The sequence below is a fragment of the Sciurus vulgaris genome (assembly GCF_902686455.1).
Source record: "Sciurus vulgaris genome assembly, chromosome: 3".
In the NCBI taxonomy this organism is placed as follows: domain Eukaryota; kingdom Metazoa; phylum Chordata; class Mammalia; order Rodentia; family Sciuridae; genus Sciurus; species Sciurus vulgaris.
In genome coordinates this window covers 50,609,966-50,633,012 of record NC_136463.1, presented here as the reverse complement: position 1 = coordinate 50,633,012, position 23,047 = coordinate 50,609,966, and the positions used below count along the sequence as shown (strand labels likewise).

General features: G+C 42.1%; 1 protein-coding gene across 4 annotated transcripts in view; it reads left to right on the top strand.

Moving 5' to 3' along the window:
* SHISA6 (shisa family member 6) overlaps positions 1 to 23,047 on the top strand; it is a 290,090-nt gene that overhangs the window by 207,379 nt on the left and 59,664 nt on the right. The gene's annotated exons all lie outside the window — the stretch shown is intronic.

Below are 23,047 nucleotides of genomic sequence, written 5' to 3'. Positions count from 1 at the left end.
AAGGAGGTTTCCATACAGTGGAGTGCTGTGAAAGGGACCAGAGGTGAATGTGTGAAATTGGGGAAGACTTCCTTCTGCTTTGGTGCCAAATGTACTGAAGCAGCCTTTGTTCACACTGTCTATTGGCCTGGACTAGGATCTGGGGTCCAGGATTCTAATTTGTCAGTACATGGAGTTGCTGGCAGCGCTTTGCACCTATTGGTTGTTCAAAATACCTGATGAACACACGAACCAGTGAATGCAAATACACAGAGAGTAAGAGACCATGTCATTCATTGTCAAGAATGCTGATATTGATGGACTCCAGAGGTGCTTAGACTCCACTTACAAAGAGCTCCTAATCCATGGGGGTTGGGAGAAGAAATCCAAGGGAACCCATGGTAAAGGAGCTTAAAGAAGTGAAGACATCACCGAAGGAAGCAAAATAGCACCCTCCCAAGGTTTCCCAAGGTCCCTCTGGGTTGGTGGCAGCTCTGGCAATAAAGGATGCTTATGAAAGGCTATAGTCTGATGTCCATATCCCCAAAACCTGCCTCCTCTGAAATGGTCTGCTCAGACATGGACACTTCCACCTTGAAATACCCAAGGGTCTGTCACCACAGAGCAGAAGAAACTGGATGACCTGTGATCACAGTTAATCTCATGGGCACTCCAGACTGACTTGCTTACCTATCCATTTCAGCAAAATGGTTCCTGCAGAAGAATGATGAGACGATCCATGTTAGTGGCTCAGGGGTTGGCAAGTATTTCTAGAACCAAGCATACCATTTTCTAGAAATCAGCAGTCTGAGGTTTGGATTGCACATCTACCTTAGACTAAATCTTCATACTTGGGCAAGTATCTGAACCTCAGTTCTTCATCCATAAGATGAGAAGCTTTGAGGGTCCCACCAACTCTACAATTGGGGAACTCTCCATTTCTGCTCAGCAGTCCAATCGTCAGAACAGCCCATTTGTCCTTCATCCCTGGCATCTTGACAGGGGCTGATGGACAAGAATTACGTGTATGTGAAGTATAGTTTCTGTCTCTTCCAGCCTTTTCATTTTTCATGAAAAGTGTATAGACTAAGATGAAGAAAAGGAAATAACATTGAACCATTTATTACCTCTGTTACTGCACCACAAGGTTCAGGGAATCAGAAATCACCACCTCCCCCACACACACTCATCTAAACTCTGCTGTTGGCTTTCCTTCTTAACAGGCAGGGTTTGTCCTGCCTCTCTGTGGAAAAGTGTTGCATTAGTTTCCTGTGGGGGCTCTAACCAATCACCACCACCATCGAGGCTTAGAATACAAATTCATTATCTTAACAATTCTAGAGGTTGGAAGTCCCTCAACGTGAGTCTCACTGGGCTAAAATCAAGGTGTCAGCATGCGTGATTGCTCTTTGGAGGCTTTTGGGTAAAATCTATTTCTTGGATTTCTCTAATTTCTAGAGGCCTCCCGCATTCCTTGGCTCATGGCCACATCACTCCAACCTCTGCTTCTGTCATCCCATTCTCTTAACCTACCTGGTTCCCCTTTTAAGGACATTGTGATTGCTTTGGTCCAGCTGGACAGTCCAGGATGATTTTCCTATCTCAAGATCCTTCAATTAATCATGTCTTCACAAAATCCTTTGTGCTGGGGAGGGTCACATTTACACACTTCAGGGACATCCTTGGGTGTGGGGGCTGTTATTCACCTGTCACCACTGTGTTCGTCCCATCCATTCCTGGGTCACACTGTAGTTTACACCTCCATGTGCCTGTCCATCACTGATCTGTTCCCCAAGCATCCTCTTTTCCTACCACCTGTCCCAGACACCATCCATCTTCCTTCCTCCAAAGAAACGATAGCATAAGATTTTATGAACATTTTTTTCTATAAATTTGGAGTTAGAAAAGTAGAATAAAAAGCAGAGAGCAGGAAACAATTTATAAACTTCTGTCAGATGTCATTACCCTCGGATTGTATTGGCCATTACCTCCCACAGGGACTTTTCTCACAGCCCAGGTTTTCTTGCAACCTGGCTTGACTTTCCTCCCTTCCGCTTACTCTTTCTATGCATGCCTATCTCTCCCATAGAGGCCTATTCTTTGCATATCTTAAATGTCATTTAATGCTGCTAAACAAAGGGTCAGAGCTCTGGATCTCCCCTTTTAGTAGCTACAAGGAAACACCAGATGTCACAAAATTATAGGTTTTTCTTTAATGTGGAATTAATACCGTTGATGACCTTAAGGGGAGCATTACAAACATGTATTTATTCACCATGTGTCCACGGTTAATTCCTGTTGATTTTAGAATTTCTTTACCTCCTAAGTATTCATTCATTCACTCAATGAATATGTAGACCATCTACTATGTCCAGGTACTATTTGTGACCAGGAACATAATGGTGTTTTACTCTGCTTTCCATTACTATAACAAATACCTCACATAATAACCTTATAAAGAAAAAAGTTTTCTTTTGGTTTGCAGTATTAGAGGTTTCAGTCCAAAGCTCCATTGCTTTGGGCCTGTGGTGGCTTATCATGGCAGGAACACATGGCAGAGCAAAACATTTGCATCAAAGCCAGGAAGTGAAAGAAAAGAAGAGGAAGTGGAAGGGATTCCATAATACCCTCAAAAGGCACGTGCTCCTAGTGACTAAATGATTTTCAACTAGGCCCCACCTCTTAAAGGTACCACTGTCTCCCAAGAGCACCAAGCTCAGGATCAAGCCTTTAACGCATGAGGCCTTAATGGCCAAACTACAGTCATCAATGAACAATCTCATACTGGTCCCCATCTGGAACATAATTCATATTTAACTTCAAAGATAACCACTACTACCACCTTCAATTTATAAATTTTAAAGATGACTCTTAATTTGTTACTTTGTCCATAGGATTGCAGTGGTCATACAATGTCAGTATGACATATGTCATAAACTTGTCAGTTCCTTCTTTTATTTCTTACATGGCAAAAAGCATGCCATAGTGAATTTGCTTCTGCACAAAAGAAGGAAAGCTAGAAGAAGGTGGGACAAGAAAGGGACTCATCCCCCTTTCTGTGATATCTAAATCTAATGCACTGCACAGACTCTGAGCTTATAGCAGGACCAGGTCTCATCAAGAGTTCTAACAGGAACTCCATCGAAACTGCTTCTCACCTCTTTTGAGGAGTGAGGATATGTGATGGATTAAGGAGCCTCTTCTTGTAACTCCCGAGATGTAAGAAGAAAACAATATCCCTGTTCTAAGAGCTTAGTGCAGCTGAATAGATCCAGCGTAAGTGCCTGAAAGCAGGCTTGCTTTGGATAAGCCTCCATCCAGATTAAGGAGAACTGAGTATTCACTTTTCCCTCTAGGCTTTCCCGTGTGTGCAGCAAACATACTTGTTCCTGTTAGCTACAGCTCCTAAAACCTTTAAAGCTTTTAAAATCTCCTTGATATTAGTGGTTGGTTTATTCTTTTCCCCAAAAGCTTATAGAAGCATAAAAATTTTAATGCTGGATGGGACCTCAGAGAACAGATGCATTATTTAATTTATATTCTTAATTTTCCTAATTCAACAACTTCAGGGAGATGAGTTTATTTGCTCCATTTCTCTCTGCTCTCTGGTCTGTTTGTATTCAGTGCCCACTCACTACTTTTTCATCCTGTCCTCCATCAACTCCCCAGCCCCAGCTTCCTCCTGGAAAACCATTCCTTGATATTCCTTGCTCTCCTGAAACCCATGTGGGTTTCATAGTTTCTATGTCCTGTTCTAAGTTAGGGTACAGATGCAGCTTTTGTCTGCTTTGAGCCTCAGAGCCATTTTATAAGAGAGGCTGTGCACACACAAGACCCAGATTTTATAAGTGGGGACAGAATCAGCCAGGAGCATCCCCAGGGTACAGCCTGCATGCTATGGCTTGTGTGAAAGTGGGTTACTGTGCCTGATTCAGTCAGGAGAGTGATATTGAAGGAGCTGGAGGTGATTTTCATCTGAACACTAATCTTAGGAGAAAGGGAGGCCTGGTACTCTGGGGTTATCCCTGAAGGACTCACAGGACGATACCTGGCTTTGTCAGCGTAGAGGTTGGTCCAAGACTGACCAGGCTTTGTGAGGACAAAGCCCATTGTTCCTTTCTGGAAGAGAAAAGACAGCATGATTTCGTGAGCTACAACCACAAAACTACCCAACCCCTCCCACTCTTGATGCTTCTGTCCAGAACACAGGTCATGTTATGGGGCAGGTACCTTTGTGCTCACCATGAAGGACCTCAGTTTCCTGCAAAAGCTACCTGGGGACAGAATCTATGTGGTCCAGACAGTCCTAATCTCCAGCTCTGAGCATTCTTGAGTTTTAGAGTTAAAAGTTCATCTGTCTGTGGGAAGCCCACCCTCTCAGAGTCAAGTGCTAAGGTTGGTGCTGCTGAGAACAGCTACCCCAACCAGTTCATGTTGACCAGACTGGTGTTTACTTCCTTTCCAGTGACATCTGAACAGGCTGTTCCTATCTACTCCAACCAATGCCTCACCTTGATCTGGGTGCTGTGGTATCTATCATTCCACCTAAAGTTAACTCTTTGGGACCCAGTGCCTCTAGCATATGTAGAATGATCTCATGATGGTATAAAATAACGGTGCTAAAGATGTCCACGTCCTAATCCCCAGACTTGTGAATATGGTATTTTTTAGCAAAGGAGATTAAAATTAAAAAAAAATGAAAGCTAATCCTGGATTGTCCAGGCAGGATCAGTGTAATCACAAGAGTCCTTATAATAGGAAAGAGGGAGAGTGTGAGTCAGTGAGAAGATTTGGAAGATGGTACATTGCTGGCTATGAGAGTAGAAGATAGGGCCAAGATCTAGAAATGCAGGCAACCTCCAGGGTAAGAGAATGGATCTCCCCTCCAGCCTCCAGCAGGAAGGCAGCCCTGGTGGCACCTTGATTTTACCTTAGTGAGCTCCATTTTGTGCTTGTGACCTCCAGAACTGTAAGGGAATAGATTTATGTTGTTTTAAGACACTGGGATCATGCTAATTTGCTACAACTGTAATAGGAAAACTAATATACCCCCTAAAGAGGAGCATAGCACCTGAGGGTTTGCTGATGGCCTGTGGGCAAGGTCCACCTGATCTAAATGGGCCACGTAGGAAGTGTCCTCAGAATCTCCTCCATCTGGGATCCCTCTTCCCAGCACTGGCCCTTCTTCCTCCTTCCTCCTCCTCCCCACTGTCCAGCATGGTTTTAGCCTTAAAGTGCACCACAAGGAAGTGGTTTCCCCTACTGTGATCTCCCACCTGGGCTGCAACAGACCTTCCAACTCTGGATTTCCTCATTCCTTCAGATTGAATGTGTACCAGTAAAATTCACTTTTTGAAGCTCCAACCCTCAATGTGACTATATTTGGAAATAGAGCCTTTTAAGAAGGTAACTAGGGTTAAGTAAGGTCATAAGAGTGGGATCCTAATGTTACAGGATTAATGGATCCTATAGAACTCTTATAAGAAGAGGGAGAACAAGAAGGCTTTCCCCACCCCACCACTCTTTCCCCACAAAGAGGGAAGGCCATGTGAGGACACAGCAAGAAGGTTGCTGTCTACAAGGAAAAAGAACTCACCAGAAACCAACCCTGCTGGCACCTGGACTGGACCTGTAGCCTCCAGAGCAGTGAGAGAACAAGTTTCTCACTGTTGTTTAGTCCACCCTGCCTGAAGTAGTTTGTTGGGACAGCCTGAACAGAGAATAACACTCATCCTGGTACGTGTGTGACTCAGAACCAGCTTAGCTCTGATACAAGCTGGACCAACTTGGAGCACCTCTGCTGTTTTCCCCTCTGAGCTTCCCCATTTCAAATGACCTTTTATGCACACACAGTGAGAAGGAGGTCAGGAGCATCTCTAGGGAGCATTCCTTACAGCATCAGTCCCTGAGGACACATGCAGAAAACTGCTGATGCTCTTCAGCCCTCTCTTTCTTAGGATGAATGTCCCTTTCAAGGCAACCCCAAGGTCACATAAGTCCCATGGGTTTTTATTCTTTCTCATAATGATGGTGACACACATTCCTTAGGGAAGGCCAGGATCCAATCTTCCAGATAGCAGGCATCCCCTCCTCAGGCTCTCCCCTAACAGCAAGTGAAACAAGATTAAAAGGAACAAGGAAGATGTGAAGGAGACAGTAATTTAGTCCCATAAACACTGAAGTCTTGGCTCAGCATCTAATAGGTGTGTGGAGGGAGGGTGGAGAGTGGTCGTCTCACTGTGCCCTGACGAATGTGTGCTCCGTCTCCTATCACTCTCTCCTGGCAGGAAGCGGTGGCACTTCAGGAGAGAGTGAGCATAATTTAGGACAACTAACAAAGGACATTGCATACAGTCACTGAGGGCTAAGAGTGGGGGGGGGGGGGGGAGTTGTCATGATCCCTAGAACTAAAAGAGCAAGAGGAGGAGTAAGTTCTAGAACCCAAAGAAGGCAGATAAAAACCACATACAGAAGTGATCCAAGTGGGCAGGAGCTAGGGGATACAGACCCCAGATGACTTCCTTGTCCAACCTGCTGGTGTTATCAGCTGAGCTCAGCTGGCACCAGAGGGCCAGGAAGCTTGGGGTACATAGTGGAGAGGCTGAGAGTGGATCTGGAGGGCTGATGGAAGGTTACTTTGCTCCAACATGCTAGCTTCCTTTCTGTTCTCTAATATGCCAGACTCCCTCTTATATTCCATGTCTCAGCTCAAATGCCATCTGCTCAGAGGAAGCCTTTGCTGACCTCTCTAATTAGTGATCTAAAGTAATGGCATTTGCCTTTCGGGATATCTTCTATAGCTTCTGCCACAGTCTGTAATCAACTTGTTGCTTACTAGATTGGTTGATTGGTTACTTACTTCTCTGAGTATGCCACTACACTGGAACTTTTGAATCTGTTTGAACCACCAAAATGAAAGCACACTGAGGAGCCCTTGTAACAACCAGTGCCTGGCACACACATATATTAACAGAATTTTTAGGATCACACAGCAAAATTAATAGAAAGAGATTTGCCATATACCTTCCATCCCCACATGTGCATAACCTCCCTATTATCACCATCTCCCACCAGAAGAGTAGATTTCTTACAATGATACACCATTATCACCCAGAGTCCATAGTTTACATTTGGGTTCAATCTTGCCAGTGTAAATTCTGTAAGTAAATTCTTTAAGTAACATATCTCCCATATTTTCCTTGTCCTAAAAATCTTCTATTCTCCACCTGTTAATCTGTCCTCCTCCAGCCCCTGGCAACCACGGACCCCTTTACTATCTCCATTGTTTTGCCTTTTACAGTAAAGAGACTTTTCAGGCAGGCTGTTTCATTTGATAATATGCATTTCTGTTCCTCCATGTTTTTCCATGGCTAATAGCTCATTTCTCTTCAGCATTGAGCAATATTTCATTGTCTGGATGTACCACCTTTTGTTTACTCATTCACCTACTTAAGGACAAGTTTTGGTAATTATGAATAAAACTACTATAAGTATCATGTGTAGGGGGTGTGTGTGTGTGCCACTTGATCTTCACCAATATTTGATGGTATCAGCGTTTCAGATTTTGACTGTTCTTTAGATGGGCAGTGGTATCTCATTGGTGTTTTAATTTGCATTCTTCTGATGATAACTTATCATATGCTTACTGTATATCTTCTCTGATAAAGTATCTGTTAAGATCTTGTGCCCATTTTAAGTTGGTTGTTTCATTGTTGTTTTGCTTTCTGATTGTTGAGTTTTAAGAACTATTTGTATATTTTGGATAAAGTCATTTATCAGATGTATGTCTTGCAAACATTTTCTCCCAGTCTTTACCTTGTCTTCCCATTATCTTGAAATTGTCACTCAAAGAAGATAATTTTAATTTCAATGAAGTCCAGCCTGTTAATTATTACTTTCAATGGATCACACCTTTGATGCTTTATGTAAAAAGTCATTGCCATACCCAAGGTTTTCTCCTATTTTTTCCTCTAGCGATTGTATAGTTTGGTGTTTTTAATTTAGGTCTATGAATCCATTTCTAGTTAACCTTGTGAAGGCATAGGGTCGGTGTCTAGATTCACTTTTTTGTAAGTGGATATACAGTTTCTCTGGCACCATCTGTTGAAAAGATTTTCTTTACTCCATTGTCTTGCCTTTGCTATTTTGTCAAAGTTCAGTTAACTGAACTTATTCTTTGCTCCAGTTTGTTTTCCACTCTCTTTTCTGCCTTGTGGGGTTTTAATTGAAAATTTTATATGATTTCCATTTTCTTTCCTCTCTTAGCATATCAGTTATACTAATTTTTTAAAAAATAATTTTAATGGTTGTTTTAGAGTTTAAAATATGCATTTACAATCAAACCTATTCCACTCTTAAATAACATGATACTACTTCCCAAGTATCAGTATCTTATAATAACAAAATAACCCCCCTTATTCCTTCCTCCTATCCCTAGTGTCATTGGTATCATTCATTTCACTTATAAGTACATATAATGGTACATTTATATGTGTACACACACAAAGACATACAGAAGAAACATTACTGAATACTTTGCTACTGTTTTAAACAAATTTATCTGCTACATCAAGTAAGAATAAGAAAATTGAGTTTTATTTTATCTACACTTATTTCTTCTCTAATATTTTTCTTCCTTTATGTAGATCTGAGTTCTTACCTATGACATTTTCTTTCTCATGAAGAAATTCAATGTTTCTTTCAAGGCAAGTATACTGGCAACAAAGTCCTTGATTTTGTTTGAGAAAGTCTCCACTTTTCCATCACTTTCGAAGTACATTTTTCAGAGTACAGAATTTTTTTGGTGTTTTATTCTCTCAACAGTTTGATTATTTTACTCTACTTCCTTTTTGCTTGAACAGTTTCAGAAAAATTGGATGTAATTCTTATTTTTGTTTTGTTTTTTTGTTTTTTACCTTTAGTAAAGCTGTTCTACTCTAATGTCTCTCAGAATTTTTTGTTTATGTTTTACTTTCTGTAGTTTGAAAATTATGCGTCTGGGTGACTTTTGTTTTTTTCTGTTTTTTATTTTTTAATTTTTGACATTTAACCTGACTGGCATTCTCTGAGTTTCCTGGGTCTGCATTTTGGTTTCTGACATTAATTTGGGGAACTTGGCACATATCCTAAAATCTTGTTAAATGAAACAGTGAAATATCATTTACTGAATGAAAGACTGAGTGAGTGAGTGAATGAAATGGAAATCTTAAGTATGAATAGGAGTTAGCTAGGTGACATGTCACTATACCAAACAATCACCAGGAAAAGCCAGATGTGGCCAGCCTCTCCCTAAAGTCCAGGTCCCCCGTCTACCTGGCTTTCCCCTGACTCTCTAGGTTGCTGTCCTCACAGTGGTGTTTTCCTTTACTGAGCTCCCCACCTGGATTCCATGGAGGGACTGGACTCCCCGACACTGGCACCTACAAGATAGAAATAGCTAATCGTTGGCAGTATAGAAATGTCGCAGTGACCACAGTCCTGTGGAAGTTGTACACATGCTGCTCAGGCTCTGTGAGTACTAAGCCAGGTGTATGTACACAACCAACTTAGTGTCTGAGCAGGGAACTCATCCAGGATAGAACAGAGAGAGTCCCCAAGGAGAACCCAATGGTACTCCTGGGGCTGGTCCAGAGTGTTATCAAATTTAAGGTAAACCAGATGAGGTCTGGGGAGGTATGTGACATATATGGAGAATACAGAAAGGTAAACATCATGTAAGAATTAGAGTAAAGATTGATTTTTAAAATATTTAGAAACATATCAACACTAGATAGCATTTATTTCTATTGAAATGGAAGAGACTATACATTTAATAAGATAGAAGGCAAAAGACTAAGATGACAAACTGAAGATTATTGAAGGGCACAGTAGGTTAAGGAAAGAATTAAAGAAAGCAAATAATGTCATTGAAAATTATATTGATGTGGTGAAAAAAGTTATCAGGGATGTGAAAGACCGGGAGATGCTTCCATGATGCTGAAGAAAAGGACACAGAGGTGAAAGGGACCAGAGAAAGGACCTTGAAATTTGATCCATGAGTGTAAAAATGAAATATAGGTAAAGGAAGTTCTTGAATAAGAGACTGTTTTTTAAAAAGGAAATGAATCACTATAAAGGACCAAATAGGATAGAGTAGAAGAAAACTTACCTGAACTTAAGACTTGCATTGGTAGATGGAATGAGCTCCCTAGGCACAATTAATTAAAAGCAACCATCATATGGACATATATTGGTGATTATTTTTTATTATTTCAAAGATAAAGAAAAAATTTGAAACACATCCAGGCAAGAAATTTAAAAAGAAAAAGCTATAAAGGAATGTGATTTGGATTTGACACAGGGATCTCCATAACATAAGGTTATGTAAATTCCACAAGATGGCAGCTACCCAATGGAGAGGGCTTGGATCCCAGAACACACTGGCCAACCAAGGTGTCATTTACTTTTCTAGCCAACTTAAAGATTTTCTCAGATATGTACAAATTCCAAAATTATAAAACGCAGCTTTTTTCTTTAAAAAAAAATGGCACAAAATGTTTATGTAGGTCTGGGATATAGCTTGGTGTACAGTGCTTGCCTAGCATGTATGAGACCCTGGTTTCACACACACACGGTTTATATGACAACCCTCAGTAACACACACACAAGGTTTATATGACAACCCTGCAATGAGTCAAAGAGCTCACAAGAAAAGAGCTGGGAACCAGTCATTAAACATACAGGTCTAAATAATTACTCTCAATTACAAAATGAAACACAGAAAGTCCCTGGATTCAATCACCAACACCTCAAAACAAACAAAATGGAATGCAAACATTACAGTTCTTGGTTGTAATATGTATTAACTTTTTCCTCCTCTATGTATGTAAGTCATTAGTCACTCTTCACCATTGACTTTGATAATTATAAAAGGAGACTGGACAGTATTGGTAAAATTTAAATAACTGTTGGTGGAATTAAATATAACACTATAGAGAGAGAAAAAATGACCCCATAAAGCTAATGGTATGAAATAATGCAAATAGCAAGAAAACAGAAAAAGCAGAATCTGAAACAATAACAGGAATAATACAAACATTGAAACAAAAAAACAGGTATGGGACAGAGGTAAGTGGATCTAACTCCTACACTAAAAAACAGACTTTCAGAGTGGTTCAAGAAATACAGTATATCTTTATTTCATCCACATGGACCGACAACATAATTACTCCAAAAATGTGAAAATTAAGATCTGAGCAACAAAACCAACAGATGAAATACCAGGAGATGCAAACAGAAAGAAAGAAGGGCTTGCACAGAATCCAAGGGATGAATCACTTATAGGACACAGTCACTTTTTAAGCGATGAAATTTATAACACAAGATGAAGATTGAACAGATCTCTCCCTTCACAACATAATAATGCTACATAAAAATGTTTAAAGCAAAACATAGTGAAAATTGAAGGAAATTTTTAACAAAAATAATAAAGGGGAATATTTCTTGAGCAATCCAGAATTCAAAGAATAAGTTGGCCATCATCTGCATATTCAATAATTTACTATTTATATCACTAACTTACAAAGAAGTAAAAATTATTTCTTTTCTAGTGAGGAGGGAATATTTACAGAATTTGCCCATATATTAGGCTGTAGAGAAAATGAAAAAAAAAATGAATGAATTACCCATTCATTGAAGGATGTGGAGGGATACAAGTAACTAAATCTTGGGAAATTATAAGTGCATAACTGATAAAGATAAAAGCGGAAATTAATAAATTAGAAAGCAGAATTGATTAGTCAATCCAAGAACTGTGGATTAAACAAAGTATGAATAAAATATACAAAGACTGCACACACATTAATAAGAACTAGAAAGAAAGCTCTGAATGCATAAAATGGGATAAACCACAGGCATAGAAAAGTAGGTTTTGTAACATCCACAAAAAGAGCAATTTTCTAGGAAACTATCAAAATTGTATATTACTAAAATTGACTTTTTAAAAAGTTTAAAAGCCTGAATAGGTGAAAAATCATGACAGAAATTGAGAAAGCCATCAATGAATTGCCCCCAGAAAAGACACTAAGCAGAGATCAATTTGCAGACAATATTGGAACCTGATGCTACAAAACATTACCAAAGTGAATCCATAATGATGTAACTTTTCCAAATGAACAAAGAATTTGTTTTAGCCTCACAGTATCAGCCCATCAGTTAGCTTAAAATCAGTAGGCATTTGGTTTCTTCAAGCTCAACCTAATTTATAAAAAGGACAGACTCTTTTCCCTGATGTCCCCTATAAGTACAATCAATGGAACAGTATTCTCTCCCATTTTCCCCATTGCTAAAACAAAAATGGTATTTTTGCTGTCAGAACAGATGGGAAAGAAACTGCCTTCTCAAGGAGGTAGAGGTCGGAGTGGGAAAATGGTGTCAGAGGAGGGAGAAGTGCCAACACCACCATAGATGGGGGCATTTAAAAGGCTCATTTTACAGCAGCCTGGGGGATGAGGGCATGGCTCTGTCTGTCCAGAAGCCAGGAGCAACGTCATGGCTGGTATATGGGGTGAGTTAAGTGTGTGGCATCCAGGTGAGTTCTGGGCAATGCCCTCTCATTTTATTTACCCACAATTGTTATCTTTGCCATATATACCCAAGGCCCAGAATTTCAGCAGACACTCGAAATCCCTGGAAACACTGCGGAGCACTTGCAAATCCTGCCCTGGAGCGCTGGCCCAAGAAGGCAGCCAGTGCACTGGATGAACTCTTCTCTCTGCAAAATGAGTTTTCACACAATTATTACAATAATGACCTCTGAGAATGAGGGGATTCAAGTTGGCCCCATTCCTAGGGGCAGACCCAAAAGACAGGAATTGGGAGAGGAGGGGGAGAAAGAGACAAGAGATGCTTTGCCAGCACTTAAAAAAAAAAAAAAATTCCTAAATGACTCGATGGGTGTTTTTCATTCAGTCTGGATGTGCTAAAGCATTTTCATTTTGCTCCACTTCCCTCCCACCCTACCTTCCAAGCAGATTCCATGCCAGTGCTGTTGATTTCTGTCTTGCGACCATTATGGAAATCTGGCTTCATTTCTCCTCCTAATTTATGATCTTGTTAACATGCCCGCATGCCAGATGGTCCTGTTCTTCAGGTTGGGAGATAATGAGATAAACAAAAACTGCTGTAAGAAGCAAAGAGGGGGAGTATTTTTTTTTTTTTTTTTTCCTTGAATGGGCCACTCTTCATTTCTACAAATGCGCTTCAGAGGCCTCTGCTGCAGCTCACTGTGATTCTAAGCAGGTAAACGGCACTCAGTGGTACTCCAGTGGCTGCTCAGAGGTGAGTTATTTCTTCCAGTGGCACTGTGCTTAGGACTTCGGTTCCCTTCCTCAGTCTGGGATGAAACTTGGACCTGCTTCTCATTCATGTAGTAGTACTGTTTGCTGCCTGCTGTCACAACACTTATCACATTGTATTGTAATTACTTCTTTTCCTTTCTGTCAACTACACTCTGAGCTCCCTGGGGCCAAGGACTGGGGTATTTCCCCCTGAACCACAATGCCTAACACAAGACCTGGCACATAATTGGCAGATATTCAACAATAATTATGAAACTTCTCATAATGCAAAGTATTGCACAAGAATGAGAAGTTGAATGAATAAATATAGTCATCCATAGGGGATCGGTTCCAGGACCCCTGGCAAATTCCCAAACCCACAGATGCTCAAGTTCCTTAAATAAAATGCCATAGTATTTGCATATATCCCATGCACCTCATCCTGCATACTTGGTCTATTTTTATATATTTTTATTTTAATTGACACATAGTAATCGTACATATTTATGAGATACAATGTGATGTTTAAGTATGTGCATACAATTGTAATGATCATATCAGGATAACTGGCATATCTATCACCACAGGCATTTAACATTTCTTTTTGTTGGGAACATTCAAAATCTCATCCTAGCTATATTGAAATATTCAGTTGTCAACCAGCTAGAGAACATCAGAGGTTATTCCTCCTCTTCAGTTGCACCCCTGAGCCAGTTCACCATTCTCCCTCCATCCCCCCACCCAACCCTACCCAGACTCTGGTAACCCCGATTCTATTCTCCACTCCTATGAGATCGACTTCTCAGCTGCCACATACAAATGAAAGCATGTAATAGTTTTCTTTCTATACCTGGCTTATTTCATTTTCCATAATACCCTCTAGTTCCATCATGTTGTTACAAATGACAGACTTTCATTCTTTTTTATGAATGAATAATATTCCATTGCATGAATATATATATATATATATATATATATATATATGGAATGGAATATATATTCCATTTTGTGTTTGTGTGGGTGTGGGTGAGACATTTTCTTTATTCATCCATTGATAGGCATATCAGCTGATTTCATACCTTGGCTGTGGTGAGTAGTGTCACAATAAACATGGCAGTGTGGATGTTTCTCTGACATCCCAATTTCAGTTTCTTTGGCTATAAACCCAAGAGTCTCTCATATACTTAAAATCATCTTTATAATTCCTCATATATTGTAAATGCACTTTAAATAGTTGTCATACTGTATTATTTAGGAATAATGGCAAGAAAAAGTGTTCAGTACAGACACTTTTTTTCTTCAAACATATTGGTTCACTATTTTGTTGAATTAGAGGATGTGGAACCTGAAGACATGGAGGGTCAACTGTTTACCACAAATACTGTTATGAGCAGTATCATTTTGATAGACTGTCAGGGGCTATAGTCCTGAGCAGGGGCTTATGCTTATGCATATGTATAAGGATAATTTTCAGGCCAGTAGACACACCACTCCAGGTGATATAAATAGACACGTCGAGGAAGTTTTCCATCCATTCTAACCCCTAGAATCTAGACTCTAAGAGGAATCTCAAGAAGCCATCTCATCTGTCCTCTTTGTCATCAATGACTGTTCTCATGCCTCAAGGAGGATAGCTATCCCACATCCACTATAGAAAAGGGCACCTAAGAATAGGCAGGCTGCCATACTAAGTCTACACTCTAAACCACATACTCAATGCACTGATCCTAGCCCAGGGATCAACCAACAAGGCCCCTGGGCCACATCTAGAGCCAACTGATTTTTTTTTTTTTTAAGTAACATTTCATTATAACACAACCACATCTATTTACATATCACCCATGGCCACTTTTGAGCCACAGAGGCAGAGTTGAATAGTTGTGATGGAAAACCTACAGCCTAAAATATTAATTCTCTGGCCCTTTACAGAAAGTTTGCTGACCCCTAACTTAGGGGAAATGCTGGTACCGCTGTCCATGCATGCACTGAGCCTGCTTAAGTACAGGTGTCCCACGGTAACCACCCCCACCATCAGAAGGCACTGAGCACCAGGGCCCCTGATGGCACCAAAGAAACTGAATGAAATCACAGGTGGTGCAAGGTTCTCTCCTTCTGCAGTCTTGTCCTCATCTAGCCATGCACCTAGGAAGTATCAGGAATGCCTGAGGACTAGGAATGAGAAGCTGCCCTGCCTGAATCTACTCCCAAAATTAGTCTCAAGCCAGAACATACTGATAGAGCTCCAAATAATAGGATTAGCCTCAGCCAGAGGGTATTAGTGTCCTCACTCTAGGACTGAAAATACTTCAATTGAGCAATTTGCTAATGCCAGGACCTTCTTGTAAATCTCCTCTCTGGTCTGCCAGTCTCTTTTAAATTCCACCCTGGAATTAAATTAGGAATTAATTGCCCCTACCCCCACCCCTGCCCCCAAGCCCTGGAGTCTGGGCTTAGGGATGTGACCCTTCTGGATGGCAAGTCCCTAGAAACAACTCAACTTCAGGCCAGCTTCTCAGGGTCACAAAGTGCCTCTGAGTGAGGATTATTAGGAGCCTGGTTCAATATTTGTCCATGTTGTTTTCTAAGCAAAACCTTATTTAAATTGCATTCAGACAGACTAAAGGGCAAAAGTCTGATATCTGGGTGGTTTTTGTTCTGGTGGGATAAGAAGGTGTTGAGATGAAGAACCTAGAGAGTGATTATACTGGAGGAGAGTTAAGTTTCCAATGGAGAAAAACTTCCCTGACTTTACAGTGTTGTCCAAAGCCAGACCTGTGAGTATTGTTACCTGGGCAAATAGATCATTGGAAGCCAACCAGAACATCTAAATTGTGTCCAGTACCTGGATTTGGGGAAGTCTTGGTGCTCATTATTTGTAGGCAGGAAGTACTGGTAATAGAAGCATCATGCTCTAGTATGGAGTGTCCTTCAACATCATGTTGTTCAAAACCCTCTTATTATAGATGAGTAAAAACTGAAGCTCAGAGAAGTAAGATGGCTACTACAACCAACATTAGAATTCCTGCTGCCTTTGCCAGCCCTTCTGCTGCTTTACATATCTGATTTATATTACTACAGATGACTTCAGAAGAAAATCCAAAATGGACTAAGCAAAAAGTTTAAATAGGATTTCTAGTTTCATTTAATAAAAAATGCCTGGGGTATGGAGCTTCAGATATGGCTGGATCCAGGTGAATAGATGGAATCATTGCTAATCTATCTCTGTCCACTTCTTGTTCTGCTTTGTTCTGTATTGACTTCCTTCTCAGGATATTCTTCCAGGTTAGCCACCTCAGCTGAAAGAATGTATATCCTTTCCTATAATTTAAATCAAAGTCCCAGGGCCAATTGTTTATTCACTCTGATTGGCCTCACTTGAGTTTTGTGCTCATCCCTGGGTCTGTTGCTGCATCCTGGATAGATACTCATGTCCACTCCTGAAGTCACATGGACAGATAATGAGAAATGCGTGGTTCCCCAAAGAAAAATCAGAGCACTGTTTCCAAAGGACAGGGTGAGAGATACAGGGAGTAAAAGTAGCAGATGTCCACACCACACCCTAACAGGCCCTCTCAAATGATCTTTCCTCCACTTCTTAAATCCTTAGCTCCATTTGGAGAAACTACCCCAGACCAATGATTGACCTCTTAGCCATGGTGCTTTTCAGGGCTTCAATCTGTATGGAAGTCTTCCTCTTCCACTCCCATATGGTTCTCCTTCTCCCATCCTGACTGCAGAGGCCCTCTTCCCTTTAAACAGTTCCTCAAGAATCTCCCTATGAATCTCCCCATGGAATCAACTGCCCGTCTGCCAGGTCCTTCCTCGACATCACTTAAAATGAACTCTGCCTAGAGTATCCAGCTTCAGTCCTATTTGCATATAATAATATAGTGTAGTGCTTAAACATATTTTATGTAATATTATGTGGTACTTTATAGTTTGTATCTCATTTGTTTTCACATTAATCCTGTGAAGTAGGCAATGACCCCATTTGCAAAATGAAAGGAAAAAAAAAAAACTATCAACTCAGTTAAGTGCTGTAGAGCCAGGAGGGGAAAGAAGATACAGGACACAAATGCCAAAACTCACTCTCCCTGTTTAAGCCCCACAGATGCTTTAAGCTTAACAATGGGTAAGCACACATGACAAAGATTCATCCAGCACCAAATGTCAATGGTGCCCAGCTTGCAAAACCCTGGCTTAGGAGTAACCAAAGAACACAGGTTTCCATTCACAGCTTCTAATGGCTTTATCTCTGTCCTCATCCACAGGCAAACTAATGGCCCATTACCATTATTTCCTCTTTGTGAGAAGAGATTGGAAATATATATGCCCAAGTACACAGAGTTGGGGAAACAGACACCTATTCCTGTCACTCTTTCTAGTTTTCACATAACCAGAGTATGCTCAGTCTTTGATCCATGCTCATAATTGCTGGGCAGAGGGACCAAATGGATGCATAATACAGGACTGTCAGTACCCAAGAGAACACAGACAGGAGGAGAGAGAAAAGAGTGGTGAATGACTGTGAGCAACAAAACGTCCAAGTGCAGACACCGAGAGAGCGTAAGAGAAGAGGAGGGATGAAGGAGAAGGGGGAAGGGATAGAAAGAGGATGGAAGCACAAGAGAGGGATGGAATTCTCCTGCCATTGCAGTTGGAGATGTCTGGACTCAGGTGGATGAGAGAGCATCCCAGGTCACAGAGCAGGGAGGCAGGAGGCCTCACTGCTGCCTCTGCAAGCTTCAGGGAGGGCGATGTTAATGTGAGTCTAATTAAGTCAGAAGCAGTTCCCATTATTCACACTCTGCTCTGACGGTTTCCGAGGCCATGTGCTCTGCTACACTCCGGAGAGGTTCCGCTGGTGGTGACTCCAGATCCATGCACACTGCAGAAAGGAGGGAGGGCACCCTCGCTCCCAGCTATGGGTAGTCAGACCTGAGCCAATGACCTTCCTTGATAATTCCTGCCCTGATAGCTCCAGATTGGTTGAAGAGTGGAGGGGCATTTGTGGATGAATTCGTGTGGGGCTAAGAAGCCCAAGGAGATGTGGAGTGTTCATTGGACAGAAGCACTCCACTTTGGTGTCCACAACCATCCCACTGATGGCTCAAGGCAAAGGAAGGGACTTTCCAGAGGCTTTGTGGCATATGCAGCAAATGTGGTCTGGTTTACCTGACCACGCAGGGCAAGTACCTGTGCAGGATTCAAAATCACGTCTTATGCCCCATCCCAACCTCTGATCACAGGAGGTAGAAGGGACGCTCTTTACTAACCTGGTCCTCTGGGATCCCTCCACTGCTAATGTCTGGTTCACCAGTGGCCTCCCTGGCATGAAGACTCTCTAAGAGGACTAGACTAGGGGCCATGGAAGAAGGGATTCTGGGGAGTAAGCACAGCTCTGTAATGTACTGAAGGACCTAGAGGGAGAGGCCTTGCTGTCAGCAGAATGGACCAGAAAAACTTCGTGACAATAATGTCCTTTAGGGGTGATTTTGCCAGGATGAATTGTGTCTGGAGAGGAAAAGAGTCTTGAGTAAAAGGAACTTCCAAGGAAAACAGCCCAGGAGGTGTTCTTTTGATTGGAGTATGCAGGAGTAAGGGGAAGAAGGGCTTAAAGGACCCGGGGAAGCCATATGTGCAGGGGTTTAAATGCCAATTTGAAAATTAGTGTCCGTTTTTGTGCACTCGAATGGAAATTGTTGAAGGTTTTTGAGACATGAACTGTGATTCACTTGAATTCCCTGCCTTCAGCCCAAGCCCCCCACTGTGTCACTGCCTTGCCCCTTCTGTTACATGGTGGCCCTTGCCCAGACCAATTCCCATATGTGGCTTGCTGCCCAAACCTAGTCCTCTATTCCCTGCTTTCTTTTCTTCAATTACTGGTTTCTTGACTTATTGGTTGATGGGTTAAATGTGCTATTATTTTACCTAAAAGTGAATATCCTCTGCAATGTATCATCTCTGCACATACACGGAACTTCCAATGAAAAGGGCAACCCCCAGAAAGGGACCAGGAAAACAGACTTTCTCCAAATCTATGGGCCTTTTACATCAGGATTTCTAGGTATAACTGCTTAAAATAACAGATGGTGTATCTGGAACAGGGTGAAAACATAAGAGAACTGAGGAGAGATAGATCTTGAAAGTTAGGCTGGAACCACTGAGAGAGGATCTTGGAAGCCAGACTGAAGACTTTCTACCTATTTTGTCAGGAAATAATGAATCCTGGGAAGGACATGGACAGAGAGTCAACCTGGTGACAGTGCCAGGTTCAATTCCTTAGCTGAAGTCAGGGGTCTCAGCTGTGGCTGCATATTAGAATCATCTGGGAAACTTTAGGAATTCTCAGTTCAAACTCCAAGCTGAAAATTGGATGAATTAAATCAAAATTCTGGAGTCAGAAGCTGGTCATTAATATTGTTCAAAGTGTCCATCACTGCACAGGTACACAGAAGATCACTGGTTAAAGGCCATCCATCTTCTGACTAGAGTGACCAGCCATAATAAGTTGCCAAGTAATGAGGAACCCCCTGCAAACACCAGGTAAAGACTGAGTAGGCTGGAATAAGCTGGTCATCTGCCTCCAGTAGACTTCTCAGAGCTCTATGTGGGAGAGATGCAAACCTCAAACTAAAGCACCATGTCAATCCTTGGATCCTTTGGGTGTACTCATCTAACAGTGTGAGCCCGGGAGTCAGGGAGTCCTCAGCGCCTTTGCTTGGCAGCTCTGTAACTTTTCTTGGGCTCTTTTCCACTAGGTACTTCTCTGCCTTTTCTCTCTCTTCTTCTCACCATCCCTGGAGTTCCTACATCGAGCTACACTCATGGGCTGTGTTCTCCAGCACAGGGACCAGGTGAAAAGAAGTTCCACAGAGGCCCAGAGAACTGGGATCCTCCATAGGTTACCAAACAGAACAGGGGTCAGGGGAAGAGGGAGAGGAAGAGAAGCTGGGGGTTCTCTCTGGCCTATGTATGTGCCCTGGACACACATACTTTCCTTCCCGCCCCTTCCAATGCCCATTGGCAAGATTTTTCTCAAAGAGGCACCTTGCATCCAGGATCTCCTCTCAGAGCCTCTCTTGAGGTAGCTGCCCACCTATCCATTCCTGAGGTCTGATCTGGCCTGGCCATGTGACATGAAGACTGTCAGACTACAAGAATGCTAACGCTGTTCCTGCTGCTCCTGACGTGGGCCAGCCACAGTGCCAGCCCTCTGAGAACCAAGTGGGCTCATACATTTGGGACTCACATTCTGTAAGTTCCCTTGGTTTTAAACCACCAAGGGGTTGATTTATCTATGGAACATCTAACAGTTGTTAGCTGAGGGAAAGAAGTATCAATTATTAAGACCATCTACATATGGAGGATTCCCAAAGAGATCTTTCCAGAGCACCTTTGTCTTGCCTGGCCCATGCCTCCACTCATCCATCCATGCATCTACCCATTCATCCATTCACTTATAGGTATTTATCAATGGCCTGTGATATACTAGAAATGATCCAGGCACGTGCCTGCTGTCCTCCTGCCTTCAGTCTACTTGCAACACTTGAAATTCACCAAATTTAACCTCCAGGAACTGAATGGGTCTTCCCATATAAAACTTCCATGTTCACATGAGGGTATCCATTCTTTTGTCTTTTTTTTTTTTTTTTTTTTTTTTTTTTTGCGCTGCTGGGAATCGAACCCAGGGCTTTGTGCTTGCAAGGCAAGCACTCTACCAACTGAGCTATCTCCCCAGCCCTGGTATCCATTCTTTTACCACCATTTTCCTCCCAACCAGTCTTTAATGCCTTTAATACTTCTTTAATACCCTTCAACCCATGACATCAAAGCAAGCTTTCCAATAGATGCCATCTTGATTTTGATTTGTTGCTGGGTAAAAATAACAAGATGGGATGAAAGAGATTTTAGAAGTTGTCCAGTCTGGGAATTACAAATTCAAATACCTGTGAAAGCTAGCCATAGAATGCAGTGAAGTAGGATGGGTGGAAACAATGTGGAGCGGTAGGGTATGTGGCAAAGGGAAAAGCATCACCCCAGTTAAAGTTGCCAGCTAATTACTGAGCTTCCTCCAAACAAATCCTGCGTGGCTGTATCTGTGTCTTCTCATTTTTCAAGAGAAATCAGGAATTCAAATTTTGTATACAGTTTCCTAACTTTTAAAGCAATGAAGACCAAAATAATACCTACGTAGGCCAGATTCAGTTTGCCTGCCACCTCCCATAGCTGTGAACACTGAACCACAGACTCTTGCAGGAAGGACCCCTGCTTTCCATGAGTGTTCTTTAAAAGGGAAAGGAGTTAAAGAGCAATGTAAGAAGGGAAATTAAAAAGAAGAAAAGAAGGGGAAAGGAGGAGGAGAAAGGAAAAGTCTGGATTGTGGAGTCAGACAGAACTGGTTTAAACTTCCAGCTCATCAAATGTGTAACTGTGTAGGAACTACTTGCTCTCCTTCAGCCTTAGTCCTTGACATTTCCAAGGAGTTGCCTGAGTCTGAATCCCTAAAATCATTAAAGAGTTACTTGAGCCTGAATCCTTGAAATTGTCAAAGGTTTGCTTGAGCCTGAATCTGAAATTGTCAAGGATTTGCTTGACATTCTGGTGAGGTGATGGATATAAAGTGCTTAGTAGAGTGTCTTGCATACAGTCCTCATTGAATAAATGTTTGTTAATGTTTCCTTGTTGTCATTATTAGTATTAAAAGGGAGAGGGGGAAGGAGAGGAATAGAGGCTGCATTTATACTATCATGCTGTCAGAGCACATCCAGTGGGCCTCCAGGGACTGGTTTGGCAACAGATGTGGCTGCACCCCTCAGCAACAGTGACACATGGACTGGCTTCCTCAGGATGCATAATTAACATGCAGCCAACTGAAGCTTCTCTTCTGCATAGACGAGTGAGGATGCAAGCCCCAGCGCCGCCACCCCCCAGAACAGGGAGTCCACAGAACCTGGAATTCCCTGCATCACTGAATTGAGAGAGGCAGGACGGGACCTCGAGAGGAGGAGCTGTAGGAGCAGCACTGCTGATCAAGAATGGCTGCATCCAGCCTCCTGCAGGGCTGGCACTGGGCCCGAGCAGGCTTTCCAGGGAATGGCAATGGGGCACCGTGGTTCCCCTCTTTCAGGCTCCTCCACTCCATTCCTTCTGAAGCACTTCCGTGCAAGCCTCCACAAACACACACACACAAGTATCAAACCCCTGCTTAGCTCCCACCATGTCCCACCTATGACTCTCTTCTCAGTGGCAGGCCCCAAATGACTCTCAGCCTTAGCAAAACAGCTCTCAGCTAGTTAGCACTTGAGAAATAGGCTAATTTCTGCTAATATGTTAATGGCTACTAAGACTTCATATATGCTCATTCAGTGCTCTAACAGGGAGCCATGGCTTACATTAAATAATGGCTACAGATACCAGCTGGTGGAGTCTGAGACCGAGGCAGATAACTGGGCAGACTATCCCAGGCAGTATTGGCAACAGGAATCTGGCCTAATGCCGTATGTGCACCCTTCCCTTCAGCCCTTGCAGATTGCATTCTGAAGTATCCTGGAAGCCCATTCCAACTTATAGGAGGTGTCAGAAGAGGCACTTTGGAAAAGTTGCAGAATGTTTAGAGATGGAAGCAAGTCTATGAGGCCGCACAACTCCAGGGGGCGCCCTTCACACTATAGTCTCCACATTAGAACCACCACTTGCAATAATGCTGTGCACAGCCTGCGTGCTCATGTGCCATCCCCTGGGATGAAAGG